Here is a 22,500-nt window from a genome sequence, read left to right as displayed (position 1 = left end):
TGGTTAATTGCACCTGGATGGTCTCAGATGCATCGTGCGTTGCCACCAACCTTGAGGTGTGGGTGTCCTTTATGAATATGGACACCCCCCCTCCTTTCTTGGTGTTGTCCGGATTTTGGGGCGGAGCATGATATGAGGTGAAACCTGTTAGTGCTGGGGTGCTCTCAGGAGCCTTGAACCAGGTTTCTGTCACAGCACAGACATCGATGTTCTCCATATTGAGAAGGGCCTCAGTGCATCTTGAGATTGAGACTTCTGGCATTGAGCAGCATTACCCTTAGTTTTTCCTTTTTGGTGTTCTAGGGTGGTAGGTTTAGAATTTGAGCCTTGCCTAAAAAGGCACTATGGGGTGGCAGAGCCTTTGCCAATATCCGGAAGCCCAGGGTGACAGGTGCAAGCCGTCCCCTTAGACAGCGTGGCTTGTCCAGCATGTCATCCCAGGCAGACAGACATTGGATACCCTTTGAATGACACCAGAATTTAAGCCAATTATTAAAGCTGATCATCTTATCACTGTATTGTGGCATCATTCTAGGTGAAGGTAGGATACTGCTCAAGGTCAGGGTCATACCTGCCTGGGCTACATAATCAGAGAGCTCCTCGGCGTCCCTTTTCATGTAGTCCAAGGAGGTGCGTCTCAGGTCGTTGACACCAGCGTGGACAATGACTGAGTCGCACTTGTACCTGCTGTTGAGAGACCTGAGTGCTTGCGTTATGTGGCGGATTCTAGCGCCCGACAGGCAGCTTACTGTGACCTTCTCCTTACTCAGTCTGGTGGCGGGGCGTCAGTGTGTCTGACTATGGAATCACCAATGACAAGTGTGTCTGGCATTTTGTTTGGCCTTAAGGGCTGTGACTGTTTGACACTCTGACTGTGTGGTCTATGTGTTGCATGTGTTGGGTCGTGAGGTGGTATTTGTTTGGGTGTCTGCTTTGGTGGCCTCTGCTGTTTTGGTAAATTTTGACCAGAGCCTCCGAGTATGTCTTTGTGTGAGTATGTGTATGATTTGAAGTTGTGATGGTACCATGTGTGACTGGGTATGTATTGTGTGTGGTTGCCTTCTCCTCCTGTCTGGTCTTGCCAGTCCTATGTTGAGAGAGCTCAGCCTCCAGTTTGGCCGTATAGTTGCATCTCTCGCATGTATTTGTGTTTTGTGGGAGAAGGAGAGGATTGTCTGTGTACATGAGGCAATTGTAACATTGCCTCAATATTCCCAGGTTCACCAGTTGAGCTGGAGAGGACACTAGCAACTGATCCCTCGACATACTAGAAGTAGTAGATAAAGAACTTTCAAAGGACTCCGGGGGAAGTGGGTTTTGGGCTGGTGGGGTACTATCTATAATAAGAGTGCTTTATCAAGGTGCAAGTACTGTAGGAGTAAGTGCTAGGCTTTACAGATAGAGAATAGTCTACTTGGGAATCAAGTAGAGATGAACTTTTCAGTTATAGGATATGCTGGTTAGATCAGCAGTACAGTTTATGGACATGCGAAAGAGAAAGACATTTTGTATTGTGCAATACTTATGGAAAGGAGAAAGCAAAATTAAGTAAATATATTTGAAGAAAATTTCAGGCAAAGGCATTGGGATATAGAAAATTTTACAATACAAAAAATAAGAAAACAAAGGGAAGAAGCAAAAATGAGAATTAGCAATGGAGAAGTTAAAGAAATAGAAATTGAAGTTATGGATTACCTGCAAAGTGGAGAATTTAGTGTAGAAAATCTAGTTCTGGTAACATCACTGCAGGATAGAACAATGAGTTCCCAAATTAAGGAGAAACTGGTGAAGTGGGAAGCATCTGATGATTTGCCATATGAAGATACTTTGGAGCCTTCAGTAGGAAACCAGTTCAAAAATTCAGATGGAGTTGCACAGCAAGGGAAGGAACAGGAAACAGTGGCAACTCTGACATAGTCAATGCTGTGGAGTGAAAGGCCAGTGAGTTAATATATGAAAGAGCAATGGATGAAGCAGGATGAAGCTGAAGAGAATATGCCACAGGAAGATGTTCTAGAACTTTCTGTAGAATGCCTGCAGGAAACGGTGAACAAAGAATGTGCTCTTAGTTTAGAAGAAAATTATCTAAGGGAAAAGTTGCTTGATTATAAAGATGGATAGATGTATTAAGATCAATGAAAGAAACATATTACAGAAAGTCAATAAAACAAATTAAGACAGTAATCAATACTTTTTACAGGAATTCATATGATACAAGATAAGTAAATAGGATATACTGTATAACTGTGCAGCTAAATTAATAACATATAAGTCTTACCACAAAAAGCAGGGCAGTAAGTGAAAGAAAGGGAAGAAATAAAATGCCATCATGGAAGTATCGAATAAAGAAAAACTATAAAACAGTTAAGACAATTTTTATTTTTTATTTTCCATTTGTTGACCGGGATAGTCTGACTGGATATATGTCCATTTTCAGCAGAGGCCTGGGGAGAAAAGCTCCACATACCAAAAAAGAGACAGTACATACTTAAGAGTAAACCTGCAAAACATCCTAAAATTATAGACCAATAACTTCCCTCCTGATGACATATAACAGACAAGAAGTGTCACTTTTAGAAGAGTACAGAAGGGGGAAAAGAGCAACAAAAATACTTCGAAAGATAAATGTGATAAAAGCAATGTGCAGTATCAGAACAGACAATGATCTATTCTACATGATTGCAAATAATAAACTAAAGATATCAACACAGACATAAAAACTTAGAAGATATGCAGGTAAATATAAAGGAAAAGTAGAAAATAAACAATTGATGACCTAAAGGAAAACTACAAAATAAGCAGTTCATTGAGGACCCACAAAAGCTTTATAGGGAATTGGGAAACAAGGCAAAAGGAATAGAAACACCACCAAAAAAAGAAGAAACAGACACATTTTGGAGAAATATCTATGAAAATCCTGTGGAACATAATAAAGATGTTGAGTGGATAGAAAAAGTAAAAAGAAACCGTAAAAAGTTCAAATGTACAGGATATAAAATGGGATGAAATAATGGCCAGAGAAATTGAAACAAAATTAAGAAAACATCTGAAATGGAAAATCCCAGGCCCAGATGCAGTACCTAACTTTTGGCTGAAAGTATTAGCATTTTACATGAAGATTTGGCCCTGAGTAAAAACTATGTATATGTGCATCCCAGGAGAACACCAACCTGGTTAATAGCAGGAAAAACAATATTCCTCCTTAAGAGTAAACCTGCAAAACATCCTAAAATTATAGACCAATAACTTCCCTCCTGATGATATATAAATTGTACACTTGAATTGATGCCCACAGAGTTTATAGTCATTTAGAAGAAAACTCAGTCATGGCAATAAAACAAAAGGGTAACAAAAGAAGTTCATATGGAGCACAGTATCATTTGTTGTTAAATAAAGTCACAATGGAGAATTGCAAATAGGGGAAGAATCTAAGTATGGCACTAATAGACTATAAAAAAGCATTTGACAACATCTCACATTCATGGATAAAGGAGTGCTTACAAATGTCTAAGATACATCATATATTGATCAATTACATTACAGTGACCATGAAACAGTTGCAAACCACTTTGCAACTGAGAAATGATAAAGGACAAATCATTATCCCAGGGATAAAAATTCAAAGCAGGATATTCCAGGGTGACTTTTTTGTCACCGCTGTTCTTTTGTCATGCCCTTAAGCCATTAAGTTGTCTACTTAGCAGATTAGGTCATCGTTACAATTTGGCTCCCAGAAAACAGCAAAGTGCAAGGACTTCTCATCTTCTTTTTGTGGATGATTTAAAAGATGAGGAACTGAAAGCACAACTGCAAGTGGTCAAAACTTTCTCAGATGATATAAGAATGTCATTTGGTCTTGATAAATATGCAAGAACAACCTTTAAAGTGGGAAAGCTGCAATAACAAAATATCAGTCTGTGGCAGGAATGTGATATAAAGGGACTTGAGCAGGAAGGCATGTATAAATATTTGGGAATTTGTGAAGGATTGAAAATAAAACATGAACAAATGCAAATAAAACTTTGTAAAGAATATATTGGAAGACTGAAATTAACATTGAAACAGCCCTGATCTCTTCGAACAAAGTGCAGTCTATAAATCTATTTACTCTTCCTGTTCTGACTTACAGTTTTGGAGTGATTGATTGACCCCAAAAGGTACTGGATGATTTGGACAGGAAAACAAGAAAAATACTTCACGCATATCAAATCATTTACAAACATCATTGTATACTAAGATTATATATTCCTCATTCTGAAGGAGGTATGGGCTTCCTCAACATTGCCTGTATAGCATAGTAGGCTAATGCAGTGTGCCGTAGTTTAGAGTGGCCCAGGTTCAACACTTCGCAGAAGTGTTTATTTACAAGAAAGGTTGGCATAGTGGTTAAGGTGTTCACCTTACAGACATAAGGTGCAGGGTTTGATTCTCACATGAGCTAATTGGCTAAGCTTAAAATGGCACACAAGGGCAGTTAGCCTAGTACTAATCTCTCTGAATTGTAGGACTACATACGCATCTGCTGACCTCACAAGATCAAAACATAGTGAAAGTTTTAAAACATGAGGAGAATAAGTTTAAGATGACTTCCCTGCTTAGTTTAGCAGAAGCATATCAGTGTCAAGTGGGAATGGAAATCAAACCAGAAGTAGACAAAAATCAGGCAGCAGCTGAATGTGCCACAAAACAACAGAAATACTATAAGGTGAAGGATCAGATGAGATGGCAAGAAATGTAGACAAGGCACAAATATAGTTGCATGTACAGAAAATTCCTGGAACAAATTCATGTCAATCAGGATCTGACACAAGAATTGTTAAGGAGAGGTGAATTTAAACCAAAAGACGAAATGTTAAAATTGGCAGCTCTGGATAATGGATTATGTACACTTTGGTTTACAAAGTCCATTGAACTTGTGGGGGAAACAGACAAATGCAGGTTTTGTAAAACAGAATTGGACACAGTCACACATCTTGTTGTTGGGTGTGATACACTAATAGCAGAGGACCTGTATACTGAAAGGCATAATAATGTGACAAGACTGTTGCCAGCATTACAATACTGAAGTAGCTGAGAAGCATTGGAAACATGAGCCACAAAGCATTATATAAAATAATGACGTTTATATAAAATGGGTCACTCATAGGTTCATAGGTTCATAGGTAGGTACTAGGCTATCGGCCCAAGGGCCTACGTAAGCCTAGCCAACAAGGTTCCCTGGCTTACGCCACCCAAGAAAGTTATTTTCCTGTGCCACTGTCGAGCAGAGACACAGAAGTGATCCCCGGGGTGTATTTCCTATTTCCCATCCACTCATCAAGATTTTTCTTGAAGAGTGCTAATGAAGAACTTTGCTTGACATAGATGGGTAGCCTGTTCCAGAGTATGGGAAGTCTCTGGGATAGGAATTTATCCCTCCAGCATGTCCTGTTTGTTGTGGTGACAAGGTTTATGTCCCTAAAGCGTGTAGCTTGGAGGGATTGGGATTTCTTTAGGTGTAGCATGTCCAACAGCTCTGGGTTTGACACAGCTTTATATGTTAGGCAGAGATCACCTCGAAGTAGGCGATATGCTACGGAGTAAAGGTGGAGTATTTTGAGGTGGTCAGTGTAGGGCATTTGTTTGAGTCCAGTAATCCTCTTTGTGAAGTAATTCTGTGGCCTTTCCAGCTGCTGCAGATGTCTTGTGAGGTACATTCCAAAAGGGGCATTCTACTCTATAATGGGTCTAATGAGTGTCGAGTAGACTCATTACCAACAGTTCAAAAAAAAAAAAACAATAGATGCAAGGAAACCAGATATAGTAGTCCATGAAAAGAAGACAAAAGTAGCATTGATCAATGAAACTGGTATACCCAGTGATTACAGTGTCTTATGTGCAGAGAGAAAAGAAAGTCATAAAATATCAGGATTTGCTAGCAGAAATTAGGGCAATATGGAAGAAGGATACCCCAACAGTTCTAGTAGTAGTAGGAGCAATGGGTCTCATAAGAATGAATTTACAGTCATATTTGGATATGCTGCTGATACATGTAGCTCCGTATGAATTGCAGAAGGATTTAGTTCTGGGCACATTGCTGGTGCTATGAAGAGCACTTTTAGCTAAGATTAAAGACTGAAACAATACTAATTTTATGAATTTTATTCATACTTTGACTTAAGAATGAGGTCCATTCCCATCCTAGTATTAAAACCCCAAAAGACTTGGAGAAATTAAAGCTACACAACAAAGTATACTGCCATACTGGCAAATTGACATCAGACAGCATTACTGATAATGGTCCTCAGTACTGCAGCGAGCTCGCAACGATGCATGGAGGCAGCACAGGCAGATAGTGAGCAAAATAGTGTATGCAGTAACACATCATATGGACTACAAGACATGCTGTGGGAGTTATGTGCCACAGCTATAACAGATAACAAGTAATGGTAAAATGCCACACTATGGCAGAGTGTCAGAATGGTGACAGCATAGTAACACACAAGGCTATGGCCACTGAATGGGGGTGGGACCAATACTGGGACCATTGTCATATGGCATGAGTAGTCATGCATGCACACACCTGATCCACATGTGTAAACCACACATTTATATGTCATGTTGTTAAACTGAAGGAATGGCAAATCCAGTGACAGAGGTGCTGCAACAGACTCTACACACACACACACACACACACACACACACACACACACACACACACACACACACTCGCACACATGAGTGCACACTAAGCACTATCTATATATATTCATAAGTTCCAGTGGTAGAAGCTCAAGCACAACATGTTGGAGCAAGCATGCTTTCCTTGAGTCATTGGTGGCTGAGGATAATGCACCATGTACATGAGACAGTCTGATGACAATGTGGCACTCTCAGCAATGCTAACAATGGAAGACACACTCATAACACTCATATCTACTAAGATGGTGGAAGGTCAAGATTAACTTCTTGCATCTCGTGTGTTTATTGCTGGATGTCCTATCCATGTCAAACTGACTGAAGCTGCACAGCTATCACCACCACAAACCACATCAGAGGGGTGAAATGCCTCTGAGTTATGCACACCCAGCTAAGGGGAATAATGTGTAAGTGTTTAGCACCAAAATGCATCCAGAATATTCACTGATCTGGATGCCACTTTTGGCATCAAACAACACATGTGCATGACTGTGATCCAGGCACAGTTAGGTGCCACACACCATGTTACAGATTTTGAGTGTATTGTATATCCTGAGTGAGGAACTGCAACCCCTTCTGGGACTTTGAGACATCCTGCAATGCATGTCATATAAGGACCTGGAGCAGACATCATCTGTTGAGGTCATGGGTGTCCCACTTGGCAACCATTGGTTCAGTCATGATGCTGCAAGCAAATATCTTCTGTGCCCATGCTAGAAAATGGATGCACAGTCACATACCAGAGTTATACAGATGACACACACCACTCTAGGGACAGCATCACTGTCCATACTTCCTATGGTTGTCTGTGCTCCTGGGTGTGTGCCTATAATCATGGACCATGCTCTTCAAATAACATGATGGGAACCCTTCAATGGGCAAGACCACCACAGATTGAAGCTATTGGTAAAATCTGCAGTAGCCCTAGTGAGAACAGCACCAACCAATGGCCACTCATAAGGATGTAAATGACAACATTCTGCTGCTACGCCATATGGTAGAGGCACTGAAAGGTTCCTGTACACTCTGCTGGTCTGGTATGCCATGTATTGAACAGAATGTCTCTAGTCTTCATATTGCTGGGTCACATGGTATACACAGCAAGTGTTCACCTTATGGAAGTTCCACCCTGTCACTGGAGAATTTCCATGACTACTACATTGACCTCCCATAACCTGCCACCAATGATAGTGTTACTGTACCTTTATACTGTGCCTCTCTCCACCTCTGCAAATGATGATGAATGTGTCCTGTCCACTCCTGTGGCCTGTGTGAGTATCGTAATATATGATGCGCAGTGTGGTCAGTCAATGCACTTTACTAAATGGTGTATGTGTATTATTGCATGCATCAGTTTTAGTCTGTGTTATGATTGTCCTGGAACACAGTTTTAGATCAGAAGCTACCTCTTTGCCAGTGCCACAACATATTGAACCTGCCTCTGCCTATCATGGGGTAAAGCTGCAGCCGGTTCCTCCAGTGACTCCTCGCCTCATTACCGCTGCCACAGATACGTCAGTCAGTCCTACAGTGTCTCCACATCATAACTGCTGTTGTAGCACCATATTGTATGGGATGGGACTGATCACAAATATCATGCTGCAGTTGTTCAGAGATTGCTGCAGTGTATCACCAGATGTCCCATGTCTGCAACAGTTGGGGGTTATATGCTATCTTCACCATGGACTGGGGATTATAGATGGGGGTTATCAGTTATGACTCCAAGACATATGCAGCATCTTCTAACACAAAACACAGGATGTCATTCTGAATGTCATGGTGTCTAAATCATTGGACCAGCTTATGAAGGACTCTTTGGATAGCAGTCTGTGCATATACCAATTAGATGACCATGTGGAACATTATGCCACAGGAAATAATGGTATAAGTTGCATGTTTTGTCAGATGTGGAAATCATGGGTTCATGGGATGATACTAAGCTAAATGGCCCAGAGGTCCTTATAAGCCTAACCAGGAATTTCACCCATGTTCCCACAAAGTCAGCACCTGTTTTCCCTGTCCAGCAGGTACACAGGTGGGATCCAAGGGGTATATTTTCTGTTTCTCATCCAGTCGTCCAGGTTCCTCTTAAAGAGGGCTAGTGAGGTACTCTGCTTGATATGGACAGGAAGTCTATTCCACAGATTGGGGTGTCATTTGGGCATAAATCTATCCCACCAACAAGTTCCATTAATGTTACAGACTAGGTTAAGACCTTGCTTGTGGGTTGTGCGAGTGGAGTTTGACACAGATATGCAGCAACTCCATCAAGGCTGAGTCTGAGACGGCCTTGTATGTCAGACACAGGTCACCTCTGAGCAGTCTATACAAGACTGAGCAGAGGGCCAGGGCTTTTAGCTTAGCTGTATTGAATAGGTGTTTGAGACCCTGGATTTTCCTGGTCAGGAACGTCTGTGGTCTCTCCAACTGCTGCATGTACTTGGCAAGGTACATGCCTCAGGGGGCATTGTACTCAATAATGGGTCTGATAGGGGAGGAGTACAGGGATTGTATGACCTCCCTGTCCCTGGATGAAATACCCTTACTTATGAGGTGGGCCATGTAGAAAGCCTTCCTTACAATGGAGGCAACATGGTGGTCAACAGTCAGGTTGCTATCAACCTAGGTGCCCAAGTCCCTCACGACTGATTGCATGCTTAGTTCATTGTTATTAATGTGATAATTAGTGGGGATGCCATTTTCCCCAAAGGGGATAATGATGCATTTCTTGGCATTCAGTTTGAGGCCATGCTTCTGGCACCAGTCATTAGTTTGGTTAAGGCCCTCCTGGAGGATGTTCACATCACTAAGGGAATTTATAACAGTGCCCAGCTTGCGTCATCTGCAAACTTGGTTAGCCACAGACCACCAGTTTTGGCCTGCAACTCAGAAAAGTATATTCCAAACAGTAGGGGCTCCCAAGACTGATCCTTGGGGTATGCCACTTATTACAGGTCTACTACTAGAGGTGGCTTCCCCTATTTTGCCTGAGTGGGTTCAATCAGTGAGCCAGTTAGCTACCCATCTGATAACATATGGGTTGATGCCTAGCCGGGAGAGTTTATCTATAATGTCCGAGTGGCAAATAATGTCAAAGGCTTTGGCTAGATCAAGGTCGGCAGTGTGTACTGTCTTGCCCTCAACCACGCCTTTGGTGACTGTTTTGAAGAAGGCGACCAAGTTTAACAGGCATGATCTCCTTTTGACAAAACCATACTGTGTAGGATGAAGCATTTGGAGGTTCCCAGTGTCCTTCTTTACAAGGTCCATGATAATGCGTTCCATGGCCTTGCAGATCAGGCCAGTTAGGCTGATGGGCCTATAAATGCCTGGTTCGGTGATGCTCCACCTATGTGCAGAGGGATGACAGTGGCTGTCCTCCATTCTGCTGGGATGAAGCAGGTGCACAGGCTTTGGTTGAATAGGGTGCCTAGTGGTGCTGAGAGCTCTTGCCTGACTTCATTTAGGACGCAGCCAGGGATGTTGTCGGGTCCCATTGAGGCTGTATTTTTTGCCTTTAATAGGGCATTAATAACCTGCTCCCAGGTGATGAGGGGAGAGGGGCAGGTGCTGGGGATGTCCTGGTTTACTGATGGGGGACAGGGGGTTGAAGTTTTCACTGAACTTGTCTGCCAGTAAGTTGGCTATATCTATGGCATTTGTGTATGTGCTAGTCTTAACCACCAGTTCAGAGCAGATTTGGGAGTTACCTTTGAGATTGTGGACGTATGCAAAGAAGGTCTTGTGATTGAGCTTAGTGGATGTGGCCAATTCGGACTCAAAGTTAGCCTTTAGAGGATTTCACCAGTGACCTTATTTGCTTGTTCAGACAAAGAAGAGATTGCTTCCAACTTGGCACCTGCTCCTTCTCGGTCCTAGACAACCATTTTTCCTTTTATTATAGAGTCTGTTTATTGCTGCTTTCCAACAGACAGGTTTACTCTCCCTTGAGAAAGATGATTTGGTCCTGTCAGGTATTGCTCAGTCCATGCAGCTATGTAGGTGCTCATATAGTTTTTTGGTGTAGGCTTGGACATTAGTGCTTGACTCAACTGAAAGGATGGCGGCTGTGAAGCTGTATACCTGGTCTCAGGAGGTTCTAGTCAACTTTGGAAAAGTTTTTTTATTCGATCCTGAAAAAGGGGGGGGGGGGTCAGTGGAGATGGTTACTTCAAAAGTGATCGCTTTATGGTCAGATCTTACCAAGGAGGATGACACTCTATGGGTGCTACAGTGGACACTCATGTTGGTTAGTATCAGGTCGAGGATATTTTCACCTGTTATGCAATGCATTGGCACTGGCGAAGTCGAGGAATCTCTGGACATTCATGCTTGAGCTAGAATAGGTCTTCCACTCTATGGTTCTTAGTTAAAGTCACCCAGGATCAGAGTAGTCCAGATAGGTCAAGTGGGCCTCCTGAGTCATGGTTGGGGGTCTGTAGCTAGCTATGATTTGAATAGGTGTTTTGTCAATATAACTGCACCTGGAGTGTCACCTGTGCATCATACTATTTGACCAGCCTGGAGGTGTGTATGTCTTTGATAAATATTGAAACTCCACCTCCTTTGACTTTGTACCCCTCTGTTTGGGGTCTGAAAGTATGGTACAGCAAGTAACCTGGTAAGGCTGGGGTGCTCTCCACAGCTTTGAACTAGGTTTCAGTGACTGCACAAATGTCAGCATCTTCCAAGTGCAATTTCATGTTCATAGGTTCATAGGTTCATAGGTTGGTACTAGGCTATCAGCCCTAGGGCCTATACAAGCCTAGCCATAACAATTCCCTGGCTATTTCTTCCCACATTATTTACTTTCCTGGACCCCTGTCCCTCTACCTCTCGTTAAGACTCCTAGCATTTAGCAGCATGACCTTTAAATTTTATTTAGAAGAATTTTTCATGTTGGTAATTTTGTCCTCATAACTTTGCCTAAAAAATGCACTAGGGAGAAAGCAAGAGCCTTTGCCAGAAGCCTGAAGCCCAGGGGAGACAATGAAGGCTCTCTCTAGCAAAGCATCCTGGTCTGTTAATCATGTCCTCCCAGGCTGTCAGGTACTGGATCCCTTTGGAATTACACCAGAAACTAAGCCAATTGTTAAAGTCAATCATCTTCTGTTTGTACTGAGGCATCATTCTGGGTGATGGTAGGCTGCTGCTTAAGGCTAGGGACATACCTGCCTGGGACACATATTCCGCGAGTTGAATCATGTCTCTCTTCATATAGTCCAGAGAGGTATGTCTCATGTCATGCACACCAACATGGACTATGTCAGAGACATAACAGTACTTGTTGTTGAGAGACTTGAGCGCATGAGTGATATTGTGGATTCTAGCACCTGAAAAGCAATTTACCATGACTTTCCCCTTGTCTAGCCTGGTGAGGGGCACATCTGTGTGTCTCACGATAGAGTCTCCTATGACTAGTATGTTGGGCTTGTGACTGGGCCTTAGAAGGTGTGAGACACAGGCATGTGTACTATGTGTGGTGCTTGGTGCGGTGGGTTGTGATGTGTGTGTATGAATTTGCTTCAGAAGTCTCTTTTTGTTTAGGTATGTTTTTGCTGAGATCCTCCACATAATGTACTGTATAGGTGTGGGTGGTGTTAGAGGTGTGGTGTTTGTGGTGTTTGTGCAGACAACCTTTTCAGTGCCAAATGTACTGGCTTGTGATTGAGACAGCAAGGATTCTAGGTTCTTAATGTAATTGCATCTCTCACATATTGTGTTCCTAGGTGGTAAAAGAAGATGGTTGTCTGTGTACATGAGGCAGTTGCTACACTGTCTCAGGATGCCCATATCAACAAGACTAGCAGGAGAAACCACATGAAATTGTCCATCCATGGTTGTCGGAATCTGTGGAAGAGAGGTAAAGAATGGTAGAGTGGATACTATCAGAATAGAGTAGCTATAGGTATGAATATGGCTGGATAAAATTGCAGTAGTTGGAAGGGAGGGCATCAGTTACACAGGAGTGCTGGTAATGGAAAAAAATGCAACTGAGATACCTCGCAATGGGTTACAACAGCACAGCGGCAGTGCACAATGAGCAAACAAGGACAACACCCTGCAAACACAGGGGATAAATACCAGATAAGATGGAAAACTCTAGAAGCTCGAATTACTACCCAGTCCTGCTGGCCCCTCTTTCAACTAATCACTCATGCTAGAGAAGGTCAGGCAATCCTGTTACTTTCACTAACAGCAAAGACAAGACAGTACTAGCAGAAGATGTCTGCCAGAAACACAAGAAACTCAACAAGCAAAAGAACCAGACCTGGATAACAGCAGGCCTCTATCCAGACTATGTTACCCGACTAGAACACAGAAATCTCACAAAACAAATGCACAGAAAAGCACAGATAGATAGGGTTACCACCTGTCCCACTTTGCAAGGGACAGTCCCTCTTTGGGCAGTTGTGTCCTGACAAATAATATTAAAAATGACAAATGTCCTGAGATTGTAGGACATAATTATGTCCCATATTTTATGTAATAGTTGCATAAAATAGTTATTTCTGTATCTAAAATACCTAAATGTTACAAGAAACAGAATAAGCACCTAAACTGCTACAAGAATAAACTTTTATTTAGGCAAATTCTGTCCTTTGTACTGACCGTGGGTATGTGTCAGCCTGCAACATCTGATGTGTGTCCCGAAAATGTCCCGCTTTGGCCATTTGAAAAGGTGGCAACCTTAAAGATAGAGCAACAAACAGAAAATACAATTCTGTATGAAAAAGCAGTTTACAGTTAAATAATTCAATAAAAATGCAATTACAGTAATGAAACACTATCTAGCAATGAAAATACAATTAAAACTGTATAAAACAGAACAAAAATGCAGTGAAACAGTAAAAAAGCTTTATAACAGTGGAAAATGTAGTATATTGGCTGTACAGCACAAGTATAAGTGTTAAGAAGTGCAATTCAATGAAATAAAAGTAAGAAAAAACGTATTCTGCTCTTGGAGCCTCAGGGAATTTCTGCTTTGTCACAGTGATGAATCACCACTCCTCAGCCTGGTAAAAACAAGCACAGCTCTCTGCAGACACAGGGTTTAAATACCAGAAAAGATGGAAAAATCTAGAAGCTCGAATTACAATCCAATTCTAATAGCGCCTGCTCTTTCAACCAATCACTCGTGCTAGAGAAGGTCAGGCAGCCCTGTTACTCTCACAAACAGAGAAGACAAGCCACTACCAGCAGAAGATGGCTGCCAGAAATGCAGGAAACTCAGCAAGCAAAACAACCAGGCCTGGATAACAGCAGGCCTCTATCTATGACTATACTATCTGACTAGAACACAGAAATCTCACAAAACAAGGCACAGAGAAGCACAGATAGAGCACTCACAAACATAAAATACAACTCTCAGTATGAAAAAGCAGTTTACAGTTAAGTATTTCAATAAAAATGCAATTACAGTAATGAAACACTAGGAATGAAAATATAGTTAAAACAGTATAAAACAGCAAGAAAATGCAGTGAAACAGTAAAAAAGCTTTATAACAGTGCAAAATGTAGTATATTAGCGGTATAGCAGAAGTATAAGTGTTAAGAAGTGCAATTCAATTAAATAAATGTAAGAAAAAACTTATTCTGCTCTTGTAGCCTCAGAGAATTTCTGCTTTATGACAGTGATGAATCACCACTCCTCAGCCTGGTAAAAACAAGCATGGGAATTGTCAGGATGGTGCACAAACACATGTGTCTGTGGCATACATAAGTGTGTGTGTGTGTGTGTGTGTGTGTGTGTGTGTGTGTGTGTGTGTGTGTGTGTGTGTGCGTGTGAGACTGTATATTTTATATCTGTGTACAAGAAAGTTCAGTACATACATTATCTTGTATCTGTGGAGGTTAGCATAATGGTTAATGTATTTACCCCATATTCAAGAGGTACAGGGATTGATTGTCACTAAGGGGAAATCAGCTATGCTTAAAATGGCCTGTAAGGGCAGTCAGCCCAATACTTACCTATAAATCGGTGCTTTGTGTGTGTCTGTTTGACTGGGGAAAGAAGCATTTTTGAAAAAAGATTTTTGAGCTTCAACTTTAATATGCTAAGTACACTTTTAAGAAAGGTTAGAGAAGAAATGAACAAAGGCATATTTACAACCCACTTGAATAAGACAAACATCTTTGTGGGTTGCAGTGGAACATTGTGGTTAACCACTGTTGCATTCCGAAGAATGAAGGGGAAGTCAAGCAAAACTGTAATTATGTTTCTGCATCTTGGGTGCTGTATGGTGAATGTTATTTTTCAAAGAAGGACAAATGTAATGGACACAGCTTTTCTATATTATGGCAGGCGTCTGACTATACCTAGAAAATGTTGATTTCTTCAGCTCAGGCTATGCATAGTCAGTTTTCAAGACCTTATGTGACTGCATGTAAGTTTAAAATATTGTGTGGTTAGGAAAGGTTGTGATATTGTTGAAATGAATGCAAAGTATGCCAGATAGTAGTGGGTGGTATACTTAAGGTGCAGTGGTGGGCATCTTAGTGCTTAAATGAACAGATTAACAACATGACATAACCAGCTTAGCCGGGTGCATGCTAGGACTGCCATCCATAAAAAGTATATTGCATGTTTTAGCTTTCAAAAATATATGCTTGTTTTGGGAAGCAAAACTCTTACTTGGACTGCAGTTTTACTTAAGTTCTTAATGTGTGAATTAGAAAAAAGTCTGTTATCCAACTAAAGTCTCACATTTCTGCCTTATCCCAAAGATGAGCCATACAGGCTCAATAGATCCATGTGAATAAGAGAGATTGATTGATGAGACATAAAAAAGTACTAGATAAAGAAGGGTTTGTGGTCTGCTTAGATTTTAGCAATGTAGCTAACAGAGTGCTAGACAAGAAGCAATTTATTCATCTGTTTAATGCATGATTTAATTGAGAAGATCTCATTTAGTTAAAAGATCCATTTGGGGGTAATTGAGAAGATCTCATTGAGTTAAGAGATCCATTTGGGGGAGACCTAGGAAGCCTAGGACTCCAACAGAATTATACAATGATATACAAAGACTATCTTCAAGTTGCAAGATTGAGTAAAAGTAAATAGTTTAGTTCTAAAAGAAACAGACAAGCACAATCAGTGAGATAGCGTCCACTGCCTAAACTATGTTAAGCACATTAATTGCAAGTGTAACAGGTAGTTAATAACAGCAGGATGGTTCCACAGGCAACTTTATCCATGCAACGTACACCTTTTACAGTGAGTTATGGTGTAAGTGGTCTGTAAGTCAAAGGCATCTAGAGAATGAAAGTAGAAGAGAGATACTTATATATATGGCCTGTGACTTGAATAGGACATGCTGGAGAGACAGATGCGTCTCCCAGTGACTGCTGCATCTTTGGAATAGGCTGCCAATTCATGTAAAGCAGAGCACCTCTATGAAACTTTTCAAAAGGAACCTAGATGAGCGGACGGACCACCATAAATTCTTACCTGGGATAGCATCCACAACCCTCCCGGACATGGGCATTCACTAATAAATACAGTCCTGGATACTGACAAGTGTATCTATGGTATTACATTGGGATGAAATGGCCAGGCTTGAAATGACCTCCAGTGCGATAGCCTAGTAACCTCCTATGATCCTATTCACAATGGTTTAGATTGAGTATTTACACTTTTAACTAACTTCTGAACTTAGTATTAAGTCAATGTTACTGAGAGAAGAGAAGAGAAGAGAAGAGAAGAGAAGAGAAGAGAAGAGAAGAGAAGAGGAGAGAAGAGGAAAGGAGAGAAGAGAGAAACCCATAAAGAGGTTAAAGAATTGAAAATTGTTTTGTTGTTAGAATTATTGGCAGAAGGGGTACTTTGAGCAGAAATTTTCTTGAGGTTCTGTGGCTATATGTGAGATTCAAGCAGGTGTGCAGACCTATGAGAGAAGAGGAGGATGGTACACAAGAGGAAAGTTAATGAGACTTGGAGGTAGGCTAAATGATTTGATAAAGGCAGCCACACAAGTCTGATAAGTACAGTGCAGTGGCTGGAGTCCCTCCGGAGACCCAGAAATGCACTTGGCCACTCTCTTAAAGGCAGTGGCGGCTGGTGACTTCAAATCAAAGGAGGGCTGCAGGAGACAGCTGAATGGGTGGGGTCAATGGGGAGGGGTGTGGCCAACTAGAAAGGGGAGGAGCTATGTTCAAAACCACAAAAACTAACTATAATTAAATACGCTGCCCTGGGTGGCAAACCATCATTATGAGAGTCCAATCAAGACAAAAATAAGTGTAGAAGAATAAAAATATTTAAATGCATTGGCTGCATGACAGCTTACTTAATATCTAGATGGAAACAAAAGGTTGTGAGACTTGAAAAAATAAATTACTTTTTAAATACATTACTGGAATGCCAGTCAAAATCAAGTACAAGAAAAATCAGAAGCACTCAACTCAAACCACTTCTCCTTGCACTGCAGTTCTAATTATAATTTATATTCAGTTTTATTAAAGTACGAAGTAACATGCTGAAAGTAGAAATCTCTGTGATGCCCCCACTTGTAAAAATGTTTCTTATCCAAAAAAGACCTGCTGCCTGATGACTATCTACTTGTTTCATGGGGAAAACATGTAAGTAAAAAATGAAAAGCAAACAAGAAACAAGCTCAAGATACATTGCTTAAAGGATTACTGTACAGGTTATGGACCACACATGATCATTGGCATTCTGTTTAGTTTATGGGTAAAGTCTGTAGAGATGACTGGAAGTCTCCAACAAGTGTAATGAGCTTTTTAAAATAATGGAATCCTGTCCTTTAATACCCAAGGCTTATACATTATCTAGTCAAGTATTCTCTGCATGGCAACAACAGAAAGGCTTTCAATGTTGGCAATTCTTTAACAGTATGCTTATTAAAGTTTACTTGCATCTTACGATCTCAGACAAGCTTACCTTATGGTCATTAAAGCATTGCTACTTAAACACAGAGCAACAGGCACTTTGAGTAATAAGCATAAATCAACAGTACAAAAATATGACAGAAACCAGACCTTTCTGCAAAATCAAGGACAGATGAAAAGCCACTGTAGTACTTGTGTCTACCTTGGATGGGGGGACACACTGCACATTTACACTGCATAACTACTCCTTGCCTTGCTTGGACACATCCAGAGTCACTACATGGTGGAGTGGGGTGCAACAAGTATGTCACAATTTGAAATGTCTCTGGCTGACTGTGATGGCCCTGACACATTTGTCATACCTCTCAACCTCAGAGCAAGAAATCTGGACAAAGCCACACATAGAAGTGGGACAAATGCCCAAAAATAAGGACAATTTTTAAATATTGCTCTAATAAACTTAGAAAGATAATAGAATAGGTCTTGTATTAGTATGACTTTTCTGAAGGGTATAAAATCTGAAACTCAAATGTCTGTCATTATTTTCTAACTTCAGTCTTTAGTGATTTGTCACTAATTTGCCAAAAAACACAATTTTATGAAAAATGGACCAAATGTGATGCAAAAATATAAAATAGCCACACAATACAGCTGGGAACCTGTCAAAGAAGGGGCACTTTAATATTAGTACTGCTAACTTCAGCAGCTGACAAAATAAAAGAATCTACATGCATTTCAAGTAATCTATAACTTTGATTATTACAGTTATTCCTTAATTGTAAACCCTCCATGTTTTCTTCCAAAATTGCTATTTTGCGGAGGGATTATTAGGGGGAAGAGTAACATTTTGAGCCAAAATCATGGACAGTTGAGAGGTTGGCTATGCCTAATTCTATAAAGCAATTTATTTGCATGTACCTCTCAACCTGTTAATGCAGTAAATCTGAACAAGGCCAAATATATTGGGGGAACATATAAACAGTACTAAAAATTGCTCTTGTATAAATTGAGACAGTTGATAGAATAACAGTTCTTACTTTAGCTTGCATTTTTCTGAAGGTTATGAAGTCTGAAACTCAGTGTATCATTATTTAGTGACTTAATTTCTAAATTATTTGCCAGAAAACCACAAATTCTATGAGGAACAAACCAAAAATAAGAAGCAAAAAATCTATTCATTCTTTGAAAATCTGGGCAGTTGGGAGGTATAGTTCATCTGGGGCTGTCTAAGTTTGCCGCCCTTTCCCCTCACAAAACCATGGTCGAATGGAGCCTCCCTGCAGCTATTCCAATGATCCATTACTTTGCTATTTCACTCCATTTACCATAAACACTAATGTGCATACTGATTTACTTCTATGATGATTTGAACTTCATTTGAAAGTTTTATTTTGCATTTTACAGCACAAACACTAAAACATCTGCTAAACAAACTTGGCATTAAACCTTCTCTGCCCTTGAAACTCACATTCATTGAAACAACATTAAAACCCACATTCAAAGAAAATACATTTTACCCGTGGCAGATAAAAATTAATTCTGGACTGTTTTCAAATCATAGGCCCCTTGCATATGAAACATACATGTGCTCTTTGATACACCTTCCTATTGCTTTGAACATTTTACCAGTAAACAATGAAACAAAACTGTCCAATTCAGAACATTTCTATCATAAAAGTCTACTCAAACTTCTACAGTCCACTATTATCAGTAAATGTGCACAATTCTACAGTCCATCATTATCAGTAAATATGCACAATCTCTGAAGTAGTAAAAAAGTCATCTAAATAATTCCACGTTAAATAAATCTGTAATGAAGAGGTTGGTGCTAGCAATCACCTTTATATTTCATGGTTTCATCGAAAAATAAAGTGTCTGATGCCCCTGAGGAATAAATTGCCTAAATTACATTAAAAATAAGCTAGTAATATTGCAATAGGAAATGGATGGCAAACTGATAACAGGCTCATAGTTAGTATCTTAATTTTCAGTACGGCAGCATTCACCCCTTATGGGAGTAGAACCAACAACCTTCTGCATCAAAAGCAAGTACACAACCTTTTGTGCTATTAGCAATGTGAGCTGACTTAGCATAATCAGCACTAAACTTCTCTTCCCCTGCAGCTCTCAGCTCCTTGTAAAATCTACTCAATACTCAACTGCATCTCAACTTCGCAGCACAAGAAGTCTGGAAAAAGCCAAATTTATTGGGGTGGGTCAAAAGGGCAAAAACCAGGGACACATTAAACATTGCTTGTATAATCTTGGAAAGCTGCTAGAATAAAATGCTGTGCTACCACCATACATTTTACTGCCAAGGTCTCTGTGCAAAAGAGTCAGAACAACATACCACTATGCCAAATCACCTGCTTTGTGAAAGAAAAATGCTGTGTTACCACCATACATTTTACTGCCAAGGTCCCTGTGCAAAACAGTCAAGAGCAACATACCACTATGCCAAATCAGCTGCTTTGTGAAAGAGAGGAAGACTGAAACTTAAATGGCTATCATTTAATGAATTCAGTTCTCACCATAGCTGTCAACCTCTTAGCACAAAACACCTGGACAAACCCAGTAATGAGGGAATACAGCCCTCAAACATATTCAGTGAATTCAGTTCTTGCCATAGCTGTCAACCTTAGCACAAAAAACCTGGACAAAGCCACTAACAGGGTATTACAGTCCCAAAAATAAGGACACATTTCAAATAGCCATCTTATAAACTTAAAAAATTGCTATAATAAAAGGTTGCGTTACTATATATTTATTGCTAGAATAAAACGCTGTTTTACTATGTATTTTCTGAAGAATATGAAGTCTGAAATTCAAATGCCTGTCAATTTTACATCTGACGGAACAAAAACAATTTTCAGCAGAGGCCCAGGGAGAAATACTGTAGACACATGTCTTTGTAAAATGGCAGGACACCAGAGCAAATCCACACAAACACAGGGATAAGATGCAGACTCCACACAGAAGGCACCCCAGCCAAGAATCAAACCAGAAAACCTATAGCTGTGAGGCAACAATACTGCCACTGCACCATCAAATATGTAAGGAACTAAACATTCAGAAACCTGAAGTCTGAAATTCAAATGCCTGTCAATTTTATTTAACATTTATTAATCAGGACAGTCTGACTTGGAACAAAAAAAAACAATTCTCAGCAGAGGCCCAGGAAGAAATAATGCAGACATGTCTTTGTAACATGGGAGGACACAAAAACAAACCCATACAAACACAGGGAGAAGATACAGACCCCCCCCCCCACAAAGAAGGCACCCCAGCCAAGAAGCAAACCTGAGAACCTGCAGCTGTGAGGCAACAATGCTACCACTGCACCATCAAATATCAAGCAGTGCAACATTTGTAAACCACAGATATTATGAGGAACAGATCAGATCAAATATGAGGCAAAAATCTGCAATTTTTTTACAAATGGTGGTGGGTAGGGAATTCAGGTCTTTAACACCTGCATACAAGGTACAGGGTTCAAGCCTGAGGTATTCCCTACCACACCACCATGAGCCTAGTAACCACCAGTATATTGCACCAGGGGCATTTTCACACACACACACACTGAAAGTCCCTGTACACTTACCTGGTCCTGTAGTACATCCCTGTCCGCAAAACCACCATTAAATCCAGGTACCTGTCCACCATTAAATCCAAGTCCTTGTCTACAAAACCCCCGACGAGTGCAGCTGAAACACCCGCGCAAATCCGACCTTGCCCGTCATGAGATCTTCCCTTGCAGCAAGCTCCAATCCAGACCCGAGATCCTTCTCCTGACTGCCGACCTTGCAGTCCGACCCCGACGCTTTTCCCCAGCGAGTTCCCAGGCAGTCTATGCAGTTTAAAACTGCATAGACTTGTGGGAGTGCTCCTGTTCACGTGTCTCAGTCAGGACTGCTGCAGAGACAATCTGCACATGCTCCAGACTGTCTCAGCAGCAGTGTGGACTAGTGCGCATGTGCGAAGTCCGTGAAATTTTAAAATATTTTTTTTCTTATTTTTTCTTATTATTTTTTTTCTTTTGTTAGTTTGAAGTTGAGGGAGCTTCAGTCCGGCAATCCAATAGCACGGGCCGCCCCTGCTTAAAGGTAGGCTAGTCTAGGTCATTCTGTGAAGATAACATTAAAAGTTAGCAAACCACGTAGATATTCCTGGCACAGTTCTAGGGTACTAGATTGTGTAAATCGTCAGTCAGAACACCAGTCAGAAATGACAGATATCAAAACCATCTGCTCTGAAGAAAGGAATGCTTTTGGTGAGGATGCAGAGACTTTAGTAGTCAGAAGCCTTTATATATAAAACTGCTATCCTGAATAGTCTCTAAGAGAAAATCTCCTATATCATCCCTCTGCATAAGGGAGGTACCTCAAATGAATTATCAAACTTCCGCCCAGTAGCCCTTCTCTCTCCCCTTGCAAAAATTATGGAGAGATGTATTCACCGGCAATTACTTCAGTACCTCCTACAAAACAACCTACTAGTTGACTGCCAACATGGTTTTAGGCTCACCATAGTACTCCTACAGCTCTTCTATCCTTTACAGACTGCATTAATAAAAACAGGAATTCAAACCTTCTATCTTCTGCACTCTTCTTAGACTTCTCAAAGGCCTTTGACATGGTTAATCACCAACTATTGATAAGTATACTTGAATCACTCTCCCTTGATCATCAACTAATAAAATGGTTCCAATCCTACTTAGAAAACAGAAAACAAGCTGTCCTGTGGGAAAACAATCTATCTTCTCAGCTTCCTATCACCCTTGGTGTCCCTCAAGGATCCATTCTTGGACCTCTCCTTTCCACAATATTCATTACTGGTCTAAAAACCTCCCTTCCCCAAACTACATGCATACAATATGCAGATGATTCAACTTTGATATGTGCCGCATCCTCCCCTGCAAAATTACATACTAACACGCAAACAGTCTTTACTGTAGTTGAAAATTGGTTCCAT

This window comes from Protopterus annectens, chromosome 1.part1, assembly GCF_019279795.1.
Source record: "Protopterus annectens isolate FY-2018-M chromosome 1.part1, PAN1.0, whole genome shotgun sequence".
Lineage (NCBI taxonomy): Eukaryota > Metazoa > Chordata > Ceratodontiformes > Protopteridae > Protopterus > Protopterus annectens.
The sequence above is the reverse complement of the archived record's forward strand: the minus strand, read 5'-3'. Positions refer to the sequence as shown.